At 38.9% G+C, this 25,058-nt stretch overlaps 1 long non-coding RNA gene across 1 annotated transcript in view; it reads left to right on the plus strand.

The window, feature by feature from the left end:
- Positions 1-25,058, plus strand: part of LOC113006402 (uncharacterized) — a 63,274-nt gene that overhangs the window by 17,424 nt on the left and 20,792 nt on the right. Inside the window, exon 2 of the long non-coding RNA XR_003269748.2 lies at positions 18,415-18,479. This is a non-coding gene — a long non-coding RNA (uncharacterized LOC113006402). The remainder of the gene's footprint in view (positions 1-18,414; positions 18,480-25,058) is intronic.

Genomic DNA, 25,058 nt, shown 5'->3' on the forward strand with positions numbered 1-25,058 from the left:
ACACTGACATGTCTGCAAACACTCATCAACAACTCACCATTGGATAGTGAAGCTTCAGAAAAAAGCAACATGCAAACCCTTCAAAGTAAAAGTTGTGCCTTCCACCTGCAAACACCAACACATTTCAAAAGGTGTCTGAAACATTCACATTTTTCACTTGCAAGCAGTGCTTGTCAGGGTACCAGTGACTCGTCTCCAGGCCTGTGGGATTTATGCACATACTTCACACACACAAGCAAATAAAAAAATAAGCACACACACTGTATAGTCAGACTGATACATTTATTTGATTTAATTCCAATACATACCACAGAGTAAAAATATCCCAGATTAAAATAGAAATCAGTTAAGAGCATATATACTGTAAATGCAGTGTGGTACAGTACCAGGATAAAGACTTGTTTTCGTAGTAACCAATAGCGGCCAAACATCATTAATAATAAAGCTTGAAATTTTATTTCAAATTTGTGGCTCTCCGTTTGTTCCACTTACAAAAACCAATCGGAAAGATCAAATGAATCATCTTTGCAGGCTGAGGCAATTAGGCAAGCAAGCAGGTCTCCCATATGCAAAGGACTCCGAGTGTGTATTTTTACTCAAAAGTGAGCATTCATCATATCACAGCTTGGTATCCTAATCAGCTTAAAGAGTCCCTTAGGTGATTCTTCTTTAAAGACATTAATCATAAATGCTTATTACACATGACCTGCTGATACCAGGTTCCTTCATTTATCTTAGCAAGAAAGATCCCCCCACCCCCCTCGTGTGTGGTCAAATACTTACGCCTGATCTCTTTGAACCCCAGCAACACTTACAAAACCTGGTCTTACTCCCCCGTAAAAGTGTGGAAAGAACTGTATGATATTTTAAGACTAGTTTATGATGCTGCTCTGGTGTTAGTGCTGAGCGTAACCCTTTCATGCATGAATTATGACAACCTCAATCTAGATTTTCATTCATCTTTAGGCATGAAAAAAAGTTTTTGACTTACATGTCCACTTCAGGTGGACAACATACGTTTTGACTTATGAATTTGGTATGGAGTGACACATCAGTGTCCAATGTAGTGGTTTATGTGCAAGTATACAATCAACACTGGCACAAATACAAGAAAACAGCCTTTGAATAGCTGTAACTGTAGTGACCGCTATGCATGAAAGGGTTAAATAAAATAGAACAATAAAACTGATTTTTATGTTTTTATTTTGAAAGTTATTACATCTGACAAGATCCCTGAACAAGCATTTCTATTACAGGATAATATCAAAAAGTCAAAATAACACAAATGTTAGTTTATTTTTAGTGATTTTGTTTAGGTAAATTACTGTCACCACCATCTGAAAGGAAATATTATTCTACCGGGGAATTATTGTCACTATTAATGCTAGTAAATATCGAGTGTTTCTCTGGGTGTGGTTGTATTTCATGTAAAATCAGGTTTAGAATCAGTTCAGAAACCATTTAGATTGTTATGCGAGTCGCATCAGTTCCACCTAAATAATCCCATGGATTCTGTGAAGGATAATAATGTAAATAATTCATGTTCTTAATCAAAGTCAGTCCCATTAGGCAGGTAATCAGTTCTAGGATCATTCACAGCTCAAATCCACATAATGGTGGCAAGTTTTGCAAAGTGCTTTGATGTAGTAAAAAACTGTTCTTGAATACGTAGTGCAAAGAAGGAAAAATTTGACATTTCAAGGTGACAGGCTTTTAAAAACATCACTTCTTTAATTTGGCAATATTTTTTGCTTTGAGTTTAAAATAGGTTGCAAATTAACATTACATACAAATCAGAGAAATTCAAATAACTCACATCTATATGCTATTTTTACCCAAAAAATTCAAATTAATCATAGTTTACTAATGAGCTCAGATGCTCCTCGTTTATGTTTTATTTTATGGATAATAGGGTCACAGCAGCTGAGGTGAAGTGTTCCTTAGGATGACTCCTGTGCTTCACATCAAAAAGGCTCAGAAGGTGTTTGAAGTGCACGAGCTGTCTGCGCCACGGTTGCATTGTTTTAATGTTGATCTGGAAGAAGAGAATGTGACTCTGAACCTGAAACGCAGCTTTTAAAAGGACAGAAGCACGATTGTGCTGCTTTCTCTGGATATTTTTTTAGCACTGTTTATAAAAAAGGATTTATAAATAACCCAATTTGATTCATAAACTAATTAAATGATTTAAAATTAAAAAGATGCTTAAATAATAAACATACTTTCAAAAAATGTATTATATAATACATTTATATAATAACAAATGTATGAGTCTGCAGACTACAAAGGATAGTAAACTGTTTTTACTCAAGTTTCCAAAGAACTCAAGTTGATGCAAGTTTTTTGCTTTTTTTCAGTTTTTTTACCCATGAAACATAATCTGGTTTGCACAATTTCAGTTTTGACTTTGAATGCAGCTTATTTCAGTTCAATGCCTTTGGAAGAACACTTGAAATTGTTATTTATGCTATAGACAATAAGTGTTTTTCATAGTGTATCCAGGAGAATTGGGCATCGTTTATTATTTAGCAAACATTTATTTTTCATTTATAAATAAATCACAACATTACTTTTGCCAATTTGCTTCAGACTATTGTATCTTGAACAAGGGCAAAGTATGAAATTATCAGTAGCTACCTGATGTGAAGATGGTTTATATGTATTATGTGAAAGATAGTCCCTGATGAGGTTTCCATTATCAGAAATGAATGGACCTCTTGGAGGCCGTAACTGTGCAGAGTTTATTAATGCCTGACTGTGGACATGTCAAAGGGCATAGTATAGTAACTTGCTAAGAATAAGAAAGGAAGTGAGACCGTGAATTTGTATTTTTGTGGACTATTTAATAAACCATAACATGTTTCACTAACACATGGAGCAACTGTTATCACAATAATGTTCTAATGAATAAGAAAACTTCTTTATTCCAATAAACCGGACAATCTGTAGATACAAGTTGTCATTTTTCTGGGTCTCTCAGCTTATGGCAATGATGCTATGATGGACTGCTTAGAGAAAAGGTGTGTTCTGTTCCTGCCTCCACTACAGTAAGGCTGCAGATCAACCTCGCGTCAATGACGTGTTTATTAACATTATCTCAGCACTCTCCAGTGTTCCAGTGAAACAGTGATGGATGTATAATGGACATCCATCCATCTATCCATTTTCTTAACCGCTTGTCAATTGGTTGCTTGGGGGCTTGGAGCCTATCCAAGCTGCTGCAGAGCAAGAGGCTGGGAACACCCTTGACAGGCAATCTTTTGCAGGGCGAACACTAAGAGACAGACCGCCACTCATACTCACATTCACACCTACAGCCAATTTAGAACCACCAATTAACCCAACACATGTATGTCTTTGGACTGTGGCAGGAAGCCAGAGTACCGGGAGGAACACCACGCATGCACAGGAAGAACATGCATTTAATAAGACGGGAGAAAGGCCCCATCCAGATTCAAACCCTGGATCTTTTTGCTGTGAGACAAGAGTGCTAACCACCCCAATAGGCTAAATATTTGCCTACAACACGTACATGTAAGACAGTAAATTATCTGAGGTGCAGATAATAAAAAGGAAGATTGTGTATTTTTTTAATATTAATTAATATTATATAATTAATATTAATAAGATTTTTAAATAAATTAATAAAACTGTACATAGCACTCTCTCTTACATATTATAAAAACAAAAGTACTATCTCTGTATGTTACAGTTAAAATACAAGTGTCTGACTGTTTCTTTCCTCCTGCTGAAGGAAACTCAGACAGAAGCTCATCAGAGTGTGATGCAGTCCAACATCAAATCAAAATCTCCCCAACATGCCAACAGCAATACTTTATACTGCAGGGCTATTGTATTGGTTTTACTTTTCTTATCATGCAGTTCAATTATCTCATGCAATTATCGCGATATTGGACGGTCTCTGAAATGACACCATGGTAACAAACAGCTGATCAGCTCCTATTCTTCCACTTGGCTAGCTTGAATTGTCTGCACTTCCAACCTTTAGGCCCAACCTACCATTAAGACTATGTCTGTTTTAGGGGGTTGTGTACAGAAAGGGTGAAACAAAGGTTATGGAAGCTCTTCAATATTTTACAGGGGAACCCCTCCCTTGCCATAATTAGATAGATTACCTGTTAGCCATGCTTCTGTGTGCAGAAATGTTTTAAACTACTTTATCCTCCAGGCAAATGGAAAGGAAAGTCAAAAGGAATTACACGCTGTCCGGGCAACAGTGACTGCGCTATTAATGGCCACAGCCAAAGTGAAAGGGAAAAAATAAAAAGAAGGCAGAGTAATTTTCTCATGTTGAGTAGTGATTAATTTTTTACTGCTCTAGAGTACAAAAGGTTTGGTTAAAAATTTAAGGGCCTTGTGGCTGACAGTGGCAATCAGATGTCAGGAAGGTTCAGTCACTTTTACACTGACTGTTTGTCTAGCTTTTCTGCTCTCCACATGGACTTAACACAATATTTATTACTCACATTTGTAACTCAGTGCAAAGCACTGAAAGAGGACATTTTAAGTCATTCAATACGAAACAAAACAAAAAATATGTTGCTTTTTTTTGTCTGTTTGGCTACAGTTTGGATTCTGTCAGCTGCGATCTTTATAACAAAACTAAATTATATTAACTTAGTCCAGAGCAGTCATTTTTGATCAGTGCCTTTTATACTATTTTGCTCTGGTTTGCATATTTCAACATACTTTTCTATATTAATAAAATTGTGTCTATGACTTACTTACTTATAAGGGAAAGGAATATCTTTAGCCACAAGAACAACAGGGAATCTGGCAAATGAAGGTATGGCCCCACAAAGGACATACAAGAATATAAATTACCCACCAAGCACCCTGGAAAACTGGTCAAACCTACAGTCTGCTACTGTAAAGGACAGAAGATATACAAGCCCCTAGACAATCATCTCATAAACACCCAATGTTGATAGATAATAATAATGGATACTTTATTGATCCCCATGGGGAAATTACTTGTTTTTCTCTGCATTTGACCCATTCACTCAGTGAAGCAGTGGGCAGCCCACTAAGCAGGCGCCCGGGGAGCAGTGTGTAGGGACGGTACCTTGCTCAGGAGTACCTCAGGGTAGCCGTTAAGTGGATTCGAACCGCCGACCTTCCGATCATGGGGCGACCACCTTACCTACTGAGCTATCCCTGCCCCATAAGATAGATAGATAGATAGATAGATAGATAGATAGATAGATAGATAGATAGATAGATAGATAGATAGATAGATAGATAGATAGATAGATAGATAGATAGATAGATAGATAGATAGATAGATAAAAGCTCAAAACACACACACATAGAGAAACACACACACAAAGAGAGACACACACACTGGTGACTTCAGGTTTTATGACCAATGTCTTACTGAAATTGCCTCTTTTGGAGTTCACCTTCCATAAAATGCTCCATAAACACATTTTAATTTGCTGCAATGTATGAAGTGAAAACTTTTTTAAAAATACCTTACTGGAGTAATTAATTGTTTCCGACTTTTCCGATATGATTGCTTATGCTATATTTAAACCCAGTACAGCCTGTATGGTGTTTCCCCTGCGGACAGCAGGGCCATCTGTGTTGTCATTTTTTTACTGATGACACCAGTGCTTCAGTTGCACAATGTTTCTAAACCTGGCCCAAACTGGATGCGGTTGCCTAGCTTGCCTATTGTCTAGTTTCCATTTCAACGTTTTCTGCTCGTTCACACAGTTGGTGTTTTTGTGGTTGGCTGTTCAAACATTGCTGGTTTAATCTGTAACAGTTCTGTAAATCTGTAAACAAGCATTTTTTAAATATTTGGAATGGGTTTAAAGATTTGTTTCTGTTCTTTAGTCTAACAAACATATATCTTATGTGATTTAGGTCAGATCATTAAAAAAATATAGTGAGAACATGTGCGTAAAAACTTGTTTATCATCATGTACATGCATCCTTCATACAGTACAGCATAAGTCGCACTCATGACAGCTTTCTGCAATGTCAGATTAACTCTTGCCAAGCAGAGTTATAACAGATAAGATGTTTGAATTACCAAGCAGTAATTTCTGTCATCTTTATCTTGTGCTGACACCTAGCCTCGGGTGCTTTGATTGTATTTTAAGTACGAGTGCAATTCTGATGCAATATTTCAATTTGAAGCGAGCAGTAAAAGCCTTATGAAAAACACATGCATCACTGCATATTACGCTGCCTGAATGGCAGCTGCACTCCTCCACATTTGGTCCATCGGCATGAAAAGCACTGGACAAGAAGCTCTAGAATCACAAGTCTTATGGGAGTCCACCACAGGGGGGTTGTGGACATGCAAGTATCTTTCTCACATTTTAACTAAAACATTCCTTTTCTCAAAGCACGGGGGGGGGGGGAGTTGCGTAAAGAGATGTCAGATCGAAAGAAGGCCAAGAAGATATGCAATGTCACCGCCAGACTATCAGAAACTTTTTCTTTTAATCACAGACCCATATCATAATATCCACACGCGTCTGCCTGTTCATTTGCAGTGGTCTGAGCAGCACCTCTGACATACTGAATGCTCTCGCTCTTTCCCTGCTATAGGAGGTGATGATGTTGATTGACCCAATTAGACAAGTCCACTGGGTGATGCTTGCTGCTTATTAGTCTTTCTCATTCATTGGATGTGGTATGTGAAAGAGGTGTAGAGCAACCTGGATAAAGGCTGACACAGGCCTGTTTTCAAGGGCAAATTAAACCACATGATTGCAACCTTTGGTTCACCAGCTGTGTTTAGTGTCCATCAATACAAAAAACAAGTGCTTAGTAGGTCACTGGTTTGGAGAAACCTAAATAAGTGCAATAGGACTTTTGCATATATATATATATATATATATATATATATATATATATATATATATATATATATATATATATATATATATATATATTATGACTCAAACTTTATTAAATTTTAATATACACACAAAAAAAAAACCCAAAAAAACCCCATAAACCATATATACATATATATTTACATATATATGTATATATATATATATATATACACGTGTGTGTGTGTGTGTGTGTGTGTGTGTGTGTGTGTGTGTGTGTGTGTGTGTGTGTGTGTGTGTGTGTGTGTGTGTTCTCCCCGGTGTCTTTCACATGTGGAGCATTTGTGACATTATTTCAAGACATAATGAAGCAATATTTTATGAGATGAGCTGTAGAGATGTGGGATGTTAAAGAAGCGAGCAGCAGAGCATTGTGCTACAGATGCAGGTGAACTCCCTTGTGTGACGGATGGAGGGGAAAAGGTAATTTGTGAAGAGACCTACCTGCCAAGATGATGAAGAGTTCTCCTTTGTTGATTTTCCCAAAAGTGTCTCCCAGTCAGGAGTCATAAGAGAGCAGAGCTTACAGTGACACTTTGACTGGCATTTAGGGAGGGCTAGTCCTTTCTTGAAGCCTTGTGTGTGCATTTAAAATAAAGAATATCATTATGTTTTGATAGAAATTCTCTGTCACTTGCAGAGGTAATTCTTCTTCTCAGCGTGACATTGTTGCCTTTGGGCTTACTGTATGACAGTATTTGTAAATAGATTAAACTTTCCTTAAGGAATGCACTAGGCATTCAGTAACGTAGACAATAGTTCCCTAATTTGGTGTAGAGGATAAAGGTGTTCATGCAGCTTGTTGTTTAAACCATGTAGAGTGATTAATGTCTGGAACTTTAACCCAGAGGTTTCAAATATTCTAATGATCATTATATAAAGAGTCATTATCATAAAATCTGTAGACTAAAGTTGTGTTGTAGAAAGTTGCAAGCATCACTTCTCTTCTCACTGTCCAAAGATGCTTTCTGAGATATGTGCACAGAGCAAGAGAAATCATTTCAGCATGCGTTTTAAAATTCTCTTTTGACCGCTCAACTTTTTCATTTCAGTTTCTGGAATAATATTTTCTCTGGTTGCATCACGATGTGACTCACAGTTTGAGGCTTTGTCTAAAGTCCAAATGTATTTTGGCTGCTGCATTTTTGTTTTATTGCAATGAGTAAGGTGTTTACTGAGTTGATGCATGGTTGCATTTTTACGTGTTCAGCAAGGAAGAAAAGTGGAAAGAGGAATAGGCTTTTTTTTTTTCAGAAATATGCGTGTGGTATCAAAGAATCTGCAGAGGTTACGCCACTCTGCTGTGCGTGTTATGTGGGTACTTTAAAGCATCTTTGTGCAATGCGATAATCTTTTCTATTCATTCTGTCCTCGTGTTTCTGAAGAAAGAGGACGCGGGTTTGATGTGAAAATTACACTTTTCTAGTTCCTGGGAATGCAGTGAATTTGATGTGAACTATTTATTTAGGTCATTGCAATCTGCTATTCTTCAACTGTTTTCGAAATCCTTCCTCGCATATTTATTAAAGCATGAAGTATTCAAAGCTGAGCTGTTTGCTGTTTGATTTTCAGTTAAATTATGCTTGATGAGGTGACTTGGAACAGAAATGCCACAATTTCAGCCACGGTGGTGTCACACTTGGTGATAGGTACTTGTACAGAAGTTCTTGAATACTGCTCGCACGCATAGTCGCAGACAGGTGTTGTTTTAACAAACAGCATGCACCTAAGCACACCCCTTAAGTGAGATGCAGTCAGGAGCACATCAGGATCCCCATCTGTCATAAAGAGATGGAGGCTGGCCCAGAGGAACTCACACAAGTAGACTCAGTAAAATCAATAATAGGGCTGCATATGTAATGTGCTGTCAGACTTCATGATGGTGCAACATTCTCATTTGTTCCGAATCAAATTTAATTAGAAGTTGTAAAGTCTTTATGACACACATCCTTTGAGCAAAGTGTTCAGAGCTGCAGTAAAGTTAGAACTGCCTTTACCGATCTCAAACAAAGTACTTTACAGCTGTGCTGCATGTTTTTTATTACAATTATATCTTTTTGGAAGAGGTGGTGAAGGTTCGTTCGCTGTGTTCAGTGAAGCAGACAACTTGAAAGCTGCCATCTGATCTGTACAGTAGCGACTGTGCATTTCTGTACTTTCCATAATTGCAGACCTGACAACGATTTTAAAAAATCTTTTTGAAATAATGGAGATTTTCTCTGCTACAGCTTGAATGCAAGTATGCTTAGTATTAAGCATATTAATGACTTGTGAATTAAACTATTGTCCTGTGTACTCCATAACCTATTGGCACGGTCCCCTACAATATATACGTGATATGTTTGGTTGGCTGTGTCTCAGGACGTAGCACAGGTCATCTACTAATTGAAAGGTTGGTGGTTCAATCCCCAGCTGCTCTGGTATACAAGTATCCTTGGACAAGATACTGAACCCAGGGTTGCTGGCAGTGCGTTAGCCCGAGTGTGAATGTTAGGCAGAAAGCACTTAGACACATAAAAAAGTGTTTGTATGAATGATGCATGTTGTATAAAGCATCTTGAGTGCTCAAGTGGAGCAGAAAAATGCAATATAAGAACCATTTATGTTATTGTATATAAGAGGAGCCCGTCTGTGTAGATAGCAAGTATATTTCTGACTACGTCAGACTGTCTGAGCTCCTTTTTCCTTAATGGTAACATTTATTGACATTAACATTTGGTACATTTCTTTATTTAAGTAACGTTAACCAGTGCTGTAACATTAGAAGCCAAGGACACCTTAAACAGTCAATCATTTAAATATTAGAAGGATTCAAATGTTTAACATTTTGCAGCAACATGGCGGCCTCAGACGTGCTGTTATGTTCACCACACACGTGATTGTGCAGCTCTTTGTATGAAATCACATTGTTTGTACTGCAACTGTACAGATGTGTAACCTTTTAAGCTGAAACCCTGAAAAAGATTTATTCATTTATGTCACATTGTTGAGGCAACATTTCGATTATGCGGCCTGTTTCAGGTTTATTTGTAGTTTTTATAAAAACAAACAAACAAAAAGCAAATGAAAAAACCAAAAAAACCCAAATTTGTTTTATTTGTTACCCCCGATGCTGTCTGTCAGAGGAGCGTCACCCTCTCACAGTTGTCACAAGTGCTCTGTCTCGTGTCTCCCCTCGGACTGCATTAGTGTCAGCATGTACTCTGCTCCACTCATTGTGTGTAATCATTTCTTTGTCTCTGGCGCCCTGACACACACCTCACTGCATGCAACTTCCGCAGTCCCACCGGTTCCCCACCACCAAATCTCTTGCTGTCCCCTGCGCCACTGAACTGCACTCGCCTCACACCTAAAGGGATTGCTGTCACAGTGAAAAGGCCAGGCTTTCTATGCCTGACAACTTGCATATTTGTACACCGTGATGCAAATGTTTCCCCACTGATATTGTTTTGTCACTTAATGGTGACCCCCACTAGTGCGCCATTAAGAACCAGGCATTCCACAGTCGTGCAGAACCAAGGCATTTCTGCAAACTCGTCCCCATTGGACATTTTCAATACTTGTCCTTCTAGTTATCTGTGTGCTATTGTATGCTGCACAAACCCATTTTCTGCTTTATTCGTCCCCTGCTGAAAGATTTTGCTGGGAACCCATGGGGGGTGACAAGAGCCCTTCAACTCTTTCTCACTGAAAACTTTCTGCTATTGTCTGCGGTCTTATTTCTGTGTTAAGATGACACCTGGGAATAATCCCGAGGGGGTCGACATAAATGGAATTCAAATTAACTGGATTAAATGCTATAATCATAACAGGCATAATAACTGTTACAACTTTGGATATGTTTTGATTAGGTCTCTCATTTCATATTTTCCTGTTTTTATGCTCACATCTGAATAAGTGAGCATTTTTTGTGGAATAAAACATTAAATGGAAACAGTTCTTATGTGGTGCCACAAATGGTGCAGCACACACGTTAAATGAGAGTGGGACCACTCGCGTATAAACCCATTTTTTTAATGAATTTTAGACACCTAATGAAATCGATATGATCCAAAACAAAAACAGCAGACTCTGTTATGGGATTTAAATAATTTGCATTGAATATAAACTGTAATGGATCTGCTTCCAGTGCTGCGTGCAGCATATGGAACCATATGGTGCAATATTCTTTTGCTGCCACTTAAGGAGTCGGCCTGTCTCCGTGCACATAGTTTACCTTGTTACCTGTCACCACCTCTGCTTTGAGAAAGTTTGTGTCAGCAATCACTGCCATTAGTCACATGGTTGGGTATAAACAGAGCCTTTCACTTCTGTTAGCAGAGCTGTCACAGAATCACTGGCCAACATCATTAAAGCTTTTCTGGTGATATGTTTTAAATATCATTTTAGTTTAGCTGGCTGACTGTTGACATCAGCAGCAAAGACATTGTATTTCAAACTATTATCTATGAAAATGCTGAGAAGGTTGACTCATCCTTGAACATTAATAACTGTTATTCCAGCGTCTAAAGCGGTGTGTTTTTACATAATGTAGTGATAAAAAACAAATGTACAACTTTTTTTTTGTAAACCGATTTCAAGTTGCGATCAAGTGCGGACGACTGGAAAGCAAGGATTTCTTGTCATCTTCTGAAACATTTACCAGAGGTCAGAGGGATTAATTGAATATATTCCACTTTTTTTCCAAACGAGTGCTCTACAACTGTAAGAGGCCTTGTCTCAATTTTATGCAAAATTTGAGGATGTGTCGAGGGGGTAAAAAAAAAAGAACACTGTCTGTTGAAACTTTGCTGCTTTCAAGGACGTGGCATGCATAAAGCCTAAATACCTGGGGGGATATGTTTTCTTTTTTTTTCCCCTCCTTAATTGTACATCTTTTACAGTATATACAATGAAGTGCATCCTCTTACCTCCCTTTTTTAATTAATTGTGAAGACTATGATACTTGCATACTTATGCGGACGCAGTTTCTAAATAGGTACAGGGGAGCAGAGGAGCCATATGGTGTTGTTTGACATGAAGAAATTAGGCCACCAATGCTGTCTGTTCATTGTCACCAACTTGGCCACCTGCTTTGCTTCTGCAGTGGGTGAACTAGCGTGGACTCCCTCCCGCTGCCTCCCCAGTCTAACTTGTTATATCTTTATGAGACGAGCCTCAACAGAAAACCAAGCTATGTCGGGGCAAGTTTAGATACAAATTAGCTAGAAAGGCCAGTGGAGGTTGTCTGGCTTTACTCTAGAGAGTTCGGTATTTTGTCTAATATGAAAAGTAAACAGGTTTGTTTGCGGCTTTAGTGTGACGATACAGATGGTTAGACTGGCCCCTGCCATATCCTGTTCGTTTGTGTCCTTGACGTTGAGATTCTGGATGCTAGTGCCAAAGCCCACTCACTGCGTGGCCTTACTTTTCAAATGGTGTCCAACCAATGTTTTTGTGTGTCCTGGAAGCAGGACATTTTTCTTTGAGCCTTCCTCTTAAACAGACATACACGCGCTAATTTCAGCAGACCTTTAAGGCCACCTCGATACGCTGCGTTTGCATTGTAGTGACTTGCTCGGATATACCGAGTTGTAAAATACTGGTGGGAAAACATATGGTGGGACTAAAGCTCAGACTTTCAGTCAGCAGACACTTACTTAGGTCGCATTACAAGCTGCCCCGTACCACTCAGAATAGGGACGAGAACAACCTCTGGGGACAGACTACACACTCTTCCTGAGGCACTTAATTTTTTTCGGTGTCTGAATTAATTTTTCATCGTTGTGCTCTAGACTCAGCAAGGCTCCTTGGTTTCACTGATCTACAGTGGAGCGAACTGTCATATCCTTTTGGCAACAACTCACAGGCTACACGCAGCTGCTATGTTTGTGGCTTTGGTACGATGACACAGATAGTTGTTTAGATTGTCCTCTCTCGTATCAGCTTAGAATGTGTCCTTGACTTTTGGATGCTGGGATGTAGTGCCAAAGCCCACACAACACCAGGCAACTTTACTTTAATGCTCCTTCCAACTAATGATTAACTATTTGCTGTCAATACCCGGGTCCATTTCGTTTTAGTGCACTGCAAAGTGAATGTATTTACTAATTTCAATACAGCCTGTGGTTGTATTTTCGGATTTTTACGTATACGTAATCTTCTTTGTATCAGAGAAGATAACCAAGGTTAAATACGTCCTCTAAAAATCCCGTAACATATTTTTTTTCCCGACCTACCACAAAGCTCTGATGACCCTTCCCTTAAAACCTTTGCTGTAGACAAGTGATGAATATTGGCACATGTCTCAGCCCTTGGATATGAAGCGTTAAAAGGTCTCCTCAGTTGATTTGGCCCCATGAACAAGTCTTCCAGGCCTTTGCTTGAACCTTGAATGTGCCAGATTCCGGCCTCGTTCTGGTTTTGCAGGGAGGTTTTTACTCACTGCGGCCCCACGGAGCCTGAGGAAGGATTAAAGATTGATGAGAGCTCTCAGAATCAGTTTATTGCTCCAGAGATCCTCGCTTGTGTTATGAGTGGGTAGATTGTGTTGCTGTTTTGCCTCAGTTCATGAGGCTGGCACAGCAAAGGAGTGTTTGACAATCAAGGTTAGATTGTTTTCCCCCCTCTCTTTCTTTTTTTGGCACAGTCGATTGCTAGCCTTTGGATTGCTGGAGCACTGAAAGTAGCCAACAGTACAGTATATTCTGGTGTAAAATGTGATGAAATACTTGTGCTATCAGGAAGAAAAGCTTTCACATTCCCACCGACTCATGCATTTTCCCTGACTTCAAAGTTGATAAGGGTTACACTCACTCACTATTGCAGATAATGCCTGGGCCATCCTGAATAAATTCTCACTTTGGCCTTTCTTTGCTGCACTACATCTGTCTGAAAAGAACATGAACCGAACCCGCTCAGCTTTAGTGAAAGGATATAATACTTTTCAATGCAGCTGAATTTGTAGGTGCTTACGGTAAGTTTAGACCCTGTGCTGTTTGCGATCCCTCATAAAAACATGCGATGCATCCAGAAGTTAGTGAGCCCATATTAAAGGGGAAAAAGTAATTTAATATTTCCTCTCACCTCTGTGAAGAAATTGAAGCAGAGCAGAAAAACAAGCAAAAGAAAAAGAAAAATCTGTATGTTAATAATTAAGCAGATACAGAGATCTCCGTTGACACTGCATGATTACTGTAAGTGAGAAACTCTAAATCTAGAAAGTGGAAATAAAAACTTTAAATTAGAACATGAGGCTTCGCCCAGGACTTTGGTGTCTATGTCTAATTACTTTTTCCTGTGCCTCTCTGTCCTGATACATTTAGAATATTGATGCAAAATTTCATCTGTCTGTAATTTCAATATTAAATATGTCTGCAAAATCTTATATCTGTCAAGCCCTATTGGACGCGTTCGAGGCAGACCTGAAGCAGTGATAGAAATCTCTGTGGGGGGAAATAACACACTGTATTACAACACGTTAATTTTTTGGTGTTTTTCATCCATGTGCTATAGACTCAGCATGGCTCCATGGTTTCACTGATGAACAATGGAGCAAACTGTCATCTCCATTTGGCAACTACTCACAAGCTACACCCGGCTGCATCCCGCGGCACAGGGTGCAGGGGGGAAGGGGACCTGCTAACAACACAGGGGTTTATTACCTGGGAAATTAATGGTCTGAGAGACTAAGATGTAATGGCTGAACCATCTGCAAGAAATCATCCCAGAAAGGACCTATCCCCTTTACTATCTGTATCTGTCTATTCAGCCATAATGCTCCAGCAGCATAAATCAATGAGCTAATTCATACTGTTAAGGTGAAGACACCACAGTTAGCACACACAACCTACTGACTGATTACCTGCAATTAGACCACCGATATTTTTTTTCTTTTTACACAACATTTTTATATTTATGTTCTTTTTTTTTTTTGGGTTGTATGGAAGCCCCAAACGCAATTTCATTGTTCTTGACAATGACAATAAATAAATAAATACTAAATACTAAATACTAAAAACATTCAAAGGTTGCTGATTTTGTGAGGTTGCATTCCTCACATTTTTGTCATTTTACTTTTTGACCTTTTGCAGACACACTGAGCACTATAGTGTGAGTTACTGGGTGAAGACTGGAGCTCAATGGAGTAGTTGATGTCATTACTGGTGCAGGCCTGGTTTCTATGGAATGGTTGAGCTGGGCCATACACGATTGGCTCACAGGGTGTTGAAGAGAGCCAATAGAAGTGTTCGGTTTCTGGTGTGGAGCGCACACTCACCAATAGTGAGTGAAGAGGCACCCCCTGTTGCATGGTTGTAGAATTTGCTCTCCCGGCTCCATCCTCCACCCTGCTGGGGCTCACTAGTCCATAGTTTTTAGAGATTATAACCTATAGTAACGGACCAAGAGGCCTCAACAGTATTCTACTTTGACAGCAGATTTACTCCATAAACCCCAAGGATGCTGTAGCTGGATTTTGCGGCACTGCTATGTTCATGGTCTGTTCTGTGAGCTAAGCATTGTGAATTTAGAGTGGAGAGAAGGGACTCGATGAAAATCAGGCATTTTACCATGACTGGGGGAAAAAAACGCGTGCCTTTCTTGGTGAAATTCGATCGGATTATGCAGACGATCACACTATGGGGAGCCTGGCACTAAACTTTCACCGACTCAATTAATTGCCACAAGTGTCCACACTGTATTTGCAGTATTTGAAAGCTAATAATTCAGTCTTTAGAAGGTCATTTTGCACAAAATTAAATAATATGTTATTAATTAAATGTGAAGTCCATTATTGCCTATTAACAATTCAAACGGTAATGGATCATTTGCTAACTTGCGAAGAAGGAAAATGAAATGATTTTTTTTTTTTTCAAATTTATACAAAAGCTGATTTCAGTGGTCATAACTTTTTAATTATTCTCACCAGCAGCATTCTTCTTTTTTTCCTAAATAAAATAGGCGTATTTCTTTCTCTCTTGCTCCAGCTCCTGCAGAGTTGGCACAATCACCCATTTCTCTTCTGCTGCTAATCATATTTTTTTTGTGAAATTGCATTGTACCTGTTGTTTGCCGCATATCTGGTGAACACACTCACCTAGAAATTTGTGTCCCTTTAATTGAGCCGTTAGCCAAGCTGCCATTCAGCCCTATATCCTACACACGTCCCCTCAGCTGACAGGATGCACAACCAGGAGGTTCCTCATATGAAAAGCTCTGACCTTTCTTTTGTGGTGCAATCAAATGGGGCTGCCTTGGTCCTTGGCTCTGAATAATTAATTCCTCCCCTCAGTAGGAGTGTTTGCTAAACAGTGGGGTCCTCGGCAGTTCACTTTTTCTGCACCGCTGCCACTGCACCCTAGGGGAGAGACGAGTGTATGCTTTAGTCAGACTTAAGATGTGCCTTTCAGAGAAAAGAGAGACAGTCAGGAGATATTGGAAAGCCTCTCTTTTCTTTTTTTTCTTCGAAGAGGAAAAAAATCAAACAAACAACTTGATGCAAGAAAAAAAAATAGTGAGCAAACTTTGCATAATTTGTTGCCACCAGTTGTTATCAAAACGGGCTCAAAATATGAATCATTGCACTTCCTGTTCTTTTTCTAAAATGAAGGTCCTTGTTGTAGCAGCGCACGCAGCAGCAAATTTACACTTGCAGTAAATCTCTCTGAGATGCTGGCGTATTTGCCAGTAACACGTTCAGGGGTTAATTTAACTTTAGAGCCCTAATGTAACGGTCAGCCCAGGAGTGGATTGGTTTGCCTAATATCATGCCCCCTGCTGCATTTGCCTCGTAACAGCGTCATCTCCACCCCAGTACACACTCTTTCATCATCCACAGAGGAATAATATATTGTAGGGTGATGCTCCTGAACCATCCTCCACTGGCAGTGTGTGACAGGCACTTTGATCTCACTGTGAGAGGCTGAAGCTCCAGGAGAAATTATCAATGAGATGGGGAATGAGAGAGACAGGAAAAGAGAGGCAGCAGGAGTGGTCTGTGGTGTATGTGTGCATCTTGGGCATGCGTGTTAAAAATAGCCAATCCAATTAGAATGTGAAATTCATAATTTAGAGCCCACAGCTTACAAATCTGGAAAATGGGGGGAAAAAGAAAAAGAAAAAAGCACAACATTAATGAAAAACTGATTTTCTCTTAAACTGGAAACATACAATAGACGTTGCCTTTTGCAACATGTTAATTTCACAATGTCACGCTGCTGGCACCCTGCAATCACATAGTTTAACATACTGCAAGAGGGCAGCACAGGACTTTATTACAGGAGACAAAAAACCTTCAATCAAAGTGTTATTTAAGCCTGACCCTGTGATGGAGCATTAGCAGTGATCCACACTGGGTCTGCATTAAAGCCAGCGCATCTGTGATAGTAAATAATAACCTAACCTACTTTTTCGCTTGCAAATACCAGATGATCAAATACATTTACTGAGCAACAGTGTATGTGTCACCATAGAGTGGTGAAAGGATGATGCAAATCGTGCTTATTTATTCACAAAAATACAGCATTTGTTGTCTTTGAGAAGCTCGTTTTTACAAATAAAAGTACATCTTTGACAGCGTATTTCAAGAAGTCTTGACACCCTGCTTTTTTGTCAGGAAAGAAAAATACTTGCAGTGCAAATCATACCTGAGCTGTGTTTTAAAGATGGGATTTCACATTTAATATAACATTAAGAAAATATGCAACAGTCTATTCTGGACCTTGTAAATAAGGAAAGCCTGGAAAATGTTTTTTTGCATTTGTCAAACCACATTGATGCCTACCACTGCAAAGCAGATACAGTTACATGGATATGCAGAGCCGAATAAAGCAGTTCCTCCTGTAAATGTTAAATGACAACAAACTAATTTTGCTGACCTCTTTGTATTCTTGGGGAAAAAAAACTATAAATACAAAGCATGTGTAAATACAGACAAAGCAATAAAAACATGATTTCATAAGCAACCTCTAAGAAGTGTTGAGAGGAAAAAGAGCAGAACAAAAGCAAAACTGTGACGTGTAAAGCAAAATATATCCTTTTGTAAAACTAGGGGAAAACACTAGTTGGCACATCTGCATATGAAAAATTGCAGTGTAATGAAGACATATTGGCCCGTAGAAATATTATTACGGGTGGAAGGAGGGGGATTGTTTTTTCACTGGGAGATCAGAGATGGTGCTGTCCTGCTTTCAGTCCTGATCTCATCTGTTTGGCATGAAGGGGGAGCTGTGGCTCCTCCTGTCTGACCAAGGTTAAAGCTCCGGGCTTCACTGTGTGCCTAGCACATTTTCTCACACTATTCTGGCTGTGCTGTGCCACATTGATTTAAATGTATCTGTTGAGGGGAAAATAATCAATGCAAATTCCCTGGCAGTGCAGCCAACAAATAAGACATGTCTGATTCATCAAGCGGACATTGCTATAAAGACCACTCTTTCTCTTTTGTCCCACTTCTCCCTCTTTCATTCTCTCCATTTCTCTCTCTCTCGTCTCTCTCACCTCTGGGCCACTCCACCCTTTTTTTTACTCACTTCACCTTTCTCTGTCTATAAACTCTTAGGCTGAATTAGTGGAAGGAGCTTTATGTTCATACATGTGGAATTTCATCATAGCAATTCAATAAAGGTAGGTGCAAATAATTACATTTAAAGTAACAGTTATGATTATTACTTTGATAAAAAAAAAATCTGTGCAAACATTTGATCATCTGTGGAAATCTTTTAAAAATTCACTTATTATTTATTTACTTGTATAAAAAAGCGATGTGTGAGATTTATTTGCATACACACATGTGGATAATTTTATGGTTTATCTGAAAAGATTTATTTAAAAAATGCGCCTCGTTCTAAACGTTTCACAATCAAAGTAAGTCAAGATGTTTAGGAGGAAGAAAGTCTCACCTGACACCCAACCTTAACATTTTGTTTTGCTCCTGCTCCAACTTGGGCAAATAGTCTGGCTTATAACAAGGGCAGAGTGTACTCTGTTTATGTAAATTCACTACATGTGTGAGAGAAATAAAGGCAGGGGCTATTTGGAAATTCCTGTGTGATGAAAGGGAAAGAATATCCCCCAAAAAATGATTAATGTGGTGTTCAGGTACACAGAAGATTGAGTGATCCTGTCATCGTGCCATATGGTACCAATTTATTCCAGCAAGCATAAGGCAAACGCAGTGGAGGAGCTCTCACGACTGTGCTCCCAACACTTCTCAAAAGGGGGGAAAAAATAATACTCTCTCACACACACACATATATATGTGTGTATATATATATATATACAGATAGATACAATTTATATATATATATATATATATATATATATATATATATATATATATATATATATATATAAAATTACTATTTGCTGTACATAAAATGCAATGTAGAATTTAAAAAAACAAAACAAACTTTGTCTCATTTCTTCTTCTCCATCATCAAAGTTTTGCATCATGTGAAAGTCGCCTATATTTTGACAGAAAAAAACATTTCTTTTCAAACTGAGTAATTCCTTAAATCTAGTCTGTTATAGTGAAACCTTATTTTTGGCTTTTGGAGAGAACCTCCAGGTTTATTTGGGTTTGAGGTCACTTTAAAAATATATATACAGGTAGAGACAGAAATTTAGTTTAGATCTGACAAGCTTGTCAAATCAGGATGAGGGCTGTAATTTGACACGGTTTGTTCATCGTCCTGCACTTGAATAGAATCATTTCCCAGAAATAAATATTCTGAAGTGCAGAAGACTATGTGTACCTCTTTGACCGAATCATTAAACATTTTAAATACGCTCATTTTATTTTAGCAATATAAATATCAAAAGAACATTAACCTTGTTGCCAAAGCAGTTTTTCAGTCAAATGATTAAAACACACAACTTGTAACTCTGTATCTTTATTTTTTGTATACATCAGTAAATACAATGTTAATTTTAATTGAATCATTTTCTAAAATCGACCATCCGGTGAAACGTAACGCTCACAGCGAGTCCTCTTTTGCCAGGCAGCCTACAAAGTGCTTGACATTTTGTGACGTTGCTAAGATGCACGGAGTGCAGCATCTTCACATCACGTGACCTCAGTATCTCCTTCTAATGCTGCTCAAACATGACTTTTAACTCTCCAATCTCCTATCTCGAGTCATGAGCGGAAATGAGAGTTTTTTGAAAATGCAGATGGCCATTGGCACAGGGGAACAGGTTAGGGAGCTGGACTCCTACCACTTTTCTTTTTCACTACCTTGTTATTTGTCGCCTCACCCCTGCAGGGCATGCTGACAGGAACTGATAAACCTTTTTATGGGCTGAACTGAATTGGCTCCTATTATCCAAGGTGTGGAGCTGCTCAATGGTGGAAATAAAAGACTTTATCCACTGCCCATCTGCCCACCAGTCACTCTCTGCCCAGTTTTCAGGATTCCATGAAGCTGTGTCCAATTTGTACTTGTAATAGTTGTATACAGCTAGGTCGGGGAAAAACAACGCAAGTGTCTTGTGAGAGAAATATGGTTTGTTGCCAAATGCCTCATTTGAATACTGGCCTAATAGCTGCAGCTTTTGCCATGAAAAACAAATTGCGCATGTAAAAATCTTTTAAAATATGGGTGTAAGTGCAGTTTTATTATGTGGGTGTATAGCTCCTCACAATCAACAGAGAAAAAGGAATTGCTTTTAAAGGTGCACAGCCAAATCTTTTACGTCAGACATCTTTTCGGTGCTTTTCGTAATTCTGTAACGCTGTGTTTTTTTCTGAAGTTGGTTGTGGTTGTGAACTTTTTTGAGGTGCAAATGTTTTACTGTCTTTGTGAGAATTTGATAGTGTACCAATAGAGTCACGTGAACGAGAAAGTACACACTCTTTCATTTCGATCATTTTAACATATCAGGATATAATAAGATATAACCTGGTCTAGAACATGAGATATTTATATTTTACACCGTGATGTTATTTAATCAACAAAAACGAAGCCACAATGTACAAAGCATTACACCCGTAAGGAATTCAGAGGATAAACAGGCAGCCAGGTGCTGCTAAATGCACTTGATGAACTGATTATCAGCAAGTGTGAGCACCTCTGTAAGAGGAGAAGGTTTGAGTTTTCGGGTCCAGAGCATTCAGTTGTGTGTTAATGTAAAGCCAAGGAGGAAAGACATCAGCATTGATCTTAGAGGAGCCATTGTTGCTGCCCATCAACCCATGAAGGGTTATGAGGCCATTTTTAAACAAACTTAAGTTCCTTATTCTACAGTCCCACTGCTACCTTTGGCTGGTCCCTTATTCACTACGGGTCGTCACAGTGGGTTGCTATGCATGTTTGGTTTGGCAGGTTTTTTTATTCCAGATTCCCTTCCTGACGCAGCCACAAAGGGATTTGCATCTCCTCCTGGGATCGGACTTGGGATTTTTTGTTTGTTAGTAAAATGTGGAATTCACTACACTGTTCTGAAAGTGAAAAAAGGTTATTTACAAGTGAGAAATGTTAAAGACAGTTGCCAATCTTCCCAGGATTAGGCATTACAGCAAATTCATCCCAAGGTCAGCTCATGCAATACTCAGACAAATTGCAAAAAAACCCCAAGAGCTACAACTGTGGCTCTGCAGGCCTCAGTTAGCATCCTAAATGTTTAAGTTCATGGCAGTACAGATAAAAAAGACTGAAAAAGTATGGCTTGTTTGGAAGAGGTGCCAGGAGAAAGCCTCTTCTCTCCAAAAAGAACCTGGCAGCATAGCTATGGCTTGAAAAGTTGCATCTGAACAAACTACAAGACCTCTGGAACAATGTCCTTTGGACATAACAGACCAATGTGGAGACCATATAATGCACAGCTCTGTATTAGGCAAAAACCAAACCCAGCATATCAGTGTAAACACTTCAAACCAACTGTCAGTCATGGTGGTGGGGGGATGAGGATTCAGGCTTGTTTTGCAGCCGCAAAACGTGGGCCCCTTTCAGTCAGAGTCGACCATGAACTCCTCTGTATAACAAAGTGTTCTAGAGTGAAATGTGTCCAACAGCTAAAGCTTGGCCTAAATTGGGTCATGCAACGGGACAATAAATCCCATGCACAGCAGCAAATCTACAACAGAATGGCTGAAAAAGAAAAGAATCAAGGTGTTCCAGTGGCTCAAAGTGCAGACCTCAACCCGATTGAAATGCTGCAGCAGTCCTTTCTGAGAGCTCGAGCAAGGCTGTAAAGAAGAGCGGACCAAAATTCCTCCACAGTGATGTGAGAGACTGATAAAGTAATACAGCAAATTTATTATTGGTCCTAAAGGTGCCGGTGAAGCATGGGCTATGCTTAGTTTTTCACACACTGCTTCTTCAGTTTGGTTTGGCTTTTGTTAAAAGAATAATGACACCGTGTAACATGTTATATGTTGTTCTACTGAGGTTGTTTGAAGATTATAAACCCTGAAAAACCCTGAAACTGAAAAAGGTGCATTTTCCTTTTCAAAAGAGTGTATGTGAGTCTGACCAAACAAAGATGGTGCATAAAGACTGTGTTGTGTAAGCTGCCTTTTACCAAAAAGTAAGAAAAGCAGACAGACTGATGAAGTTAAATGAGGACTTGGGGGTGGCTGAAGCATCAGAGCAATGCTTTCATCTCATCCTCTCTTGTTATGCTCACTTTCTCAACTATATTTCTTTATACTTAATATTACATGGCATCTTTTGTCATGAACAAACACAGACAAGACTCACAAAATGCAGTACTTTGCAAAATATTGGCAAAACCTCAGAAACAAGAAAAATCACTAATTATATTTTGCTCTCCTGTGTTTTAGACTATTTGCTGTAACGGGACACATAAGCGTCTGGTGTGCATATGCTTAACACACTGTGACAGTTAGGGTCTGTTGAAGACCCCGGTGCTCAGTGGTGGCGGCGTTATACTGATTTTACATTTTGATTGTGATTTTTGTTTGTTTCACATTCAGATTCTTCAAAGAGAAATGAGTAACGATGAAATGTGTTCTTTGTACAGTACACTGTAAACCTGTGTTTCGAGAGGGTCAACTCAAGTTCATCCAGAATTATTTATAAAGAGTGTTTTACAGGAAACAGAGGAAACAAGCTAAAAAAAAGAGTTATTAAAGATGAGATGAATAAATGAATCACAGACTTTATTTGGGGGGTTTTGAGTGAAGACTGCTGCACAGGATAGCACTTGAATGACAATGAATCAGTGTGTGATAAACAACAGCAGTTTATTAAATAAAGAAAATGAATGTTAGCCAAGAGAAGGCAATGACATATAAAGAGTTTAGGCAGATGTTCCGGTGAATCTTAGACATACAGATGGAAACATTCAAGTGTGTCCGTACAACGAAGTAATCTAAGCTTAATCAGCACTGACTGTAGCTGGGCTCCAGGCTGCTGAGTCATTACCCACATTCTCAAAATACACAAAAATAACAATAAACATGCTTCAAAACTCTGAGCAGAACCACTCGCTTCTAAATGCCAAAATAATTTTATCCTTGAATACAGGACCAGCTAAATTTAAGACATACTTCACGGTGACTAAGGACTGCCGGCTGTCTTAAGCCACTGCATACATTTTAGCAATTTGGAAGTGTCATTTGTGAAGCTACATTAAATACAGTATTACTTCTCAAATACTCGAGTCACCTTGAAATGAGATGGCTATCTATCAAAAGTGCTATAGATGTGTAATTGTTCTTATGAAATGGATGAGCAAAGCATTAAATTAAACTGACTGTACTTTAAAGTCATCAGTGGAAACCCAACGAACGAGGCGTACACAGCCAAAAAGGCCCTAAATTAATTAGGAGCTCACTTTGTGTATCTATTTTTACTCTAATTCTTCAAGATAAAACAGGCTGTGACTAAAGGAAAAGAAAAAAAAGTTTGTGCCATGCAGTGTTTGTATTTCCTCTTACCTTGAGCAAACGTGCTAAAATAAATGCAGGCTGACAGAGGCGTAAAAAGCACTGCGTCGTTATTCAAGTCCGATAGGCGACGCTTTAAAGGAAATAAACAATTTAAAATATAAATGAATAAATGAAACAGATTTTGAAAGTTTGCTTTAATGTCACTTTGAACAGATGACAAAAAAAGTCGGGTTAAATGTCTGTATATTCAAGGTGGCTGGAGCCAGTAACGCTCACTTAACATTAGTGTCACTTGACTAGTTTAAGAAATACAGCTGACAAGGATCCAAATCCTTGAGAGAAGAGGGTTAGGCTGTGTGACAGGGAATCTTTCCCCCAAGCCGTGAGTATAATGACTCTGTTTGCATGGGGAATGGAACGCGTAGAGCCAAAGATGGATGTTTAGTTTACTGTAGCGCTATCTGCAGAGTTTTGGACCGCTTTAAGCGAGTTATCAAAGCCATCTGTTTGGGCCTACGGGCTGAGGCTGATTAATATAGCCACTGAATGAGAATGTCACAAAGAAACTAAAGTCACAGGAGCCGACAACAATGTTTTTTAAACTAGCTGAAGGATTTAAGGCCTCCGACTAAGCATTATGATTTTGATCCTTCACCTGGGTAGAGTCAAGAACGCGCAAGAACAGCGTGACCTGAGGTCATAATGACATGTGTCACTACAGTGCAAACAAAAACGTGTTAAAAATATTCTTTGGTTGTTTTCAGGGTCATATTTGTTGAGCATCCTGTCGCCTCTGTGGGGAGGTATCTGAGCGATGTGGTGAGAAAGAAGTGTGGAGAAGCTTCAAAAGAGATGAATGACAAGGTTTTGGTCTGATATATGCCTCAAAATACAGCGATGATAGTTGCTGCAAAAGTATCTTCATAAAAACAAAGCGTTACAGGTGTCATGTTAAGTTTAACTTGCCACAAAGTTACAGTTAGTTAGCAATCAGTGAATTACCACATCAGTTATACTGAGCAATTCCAAAACAGCCTTTTTCTTATTAGCATTTAGATGGGCATGCTAAATGGGATATTGCAAAGAACATAGTATAAAAGCAACACCCAATTCATTGACTCCGTGCTAACCACTCACAAATACATCAATAAACACAATCACAAGTAGTCCTACACTGCCCATCCTTGCCATTTGAATTATTTCAATTCAATTTAACTGCAGTGCCCCACCCTCTCAAGCACCACAACAACATTCGAAGTGCTCACTGAATTTCTATTTTGGACTAATAATCCAGAAAACAGATTTCCCTTTCAGACCAGTAAGCTAAGCGTCATTGATAGTTAAACGAA

Source organism: Astatotilapia calliptera, chromosome 15, assembly GCF_964374335.1.
Source record: "Astatotilapia calliptera chromosome 15, fAstCal68.1, whole genome shotgun sequence".
In the NCBI taxonomy this organism is placed as follows: domain Eukaryota; kingdom Metazoa; phylum Chordata; class Actinopteri; order Cichliformes; family Cichlidae; genus Astatotilapia; species Astatotilapia calliptera.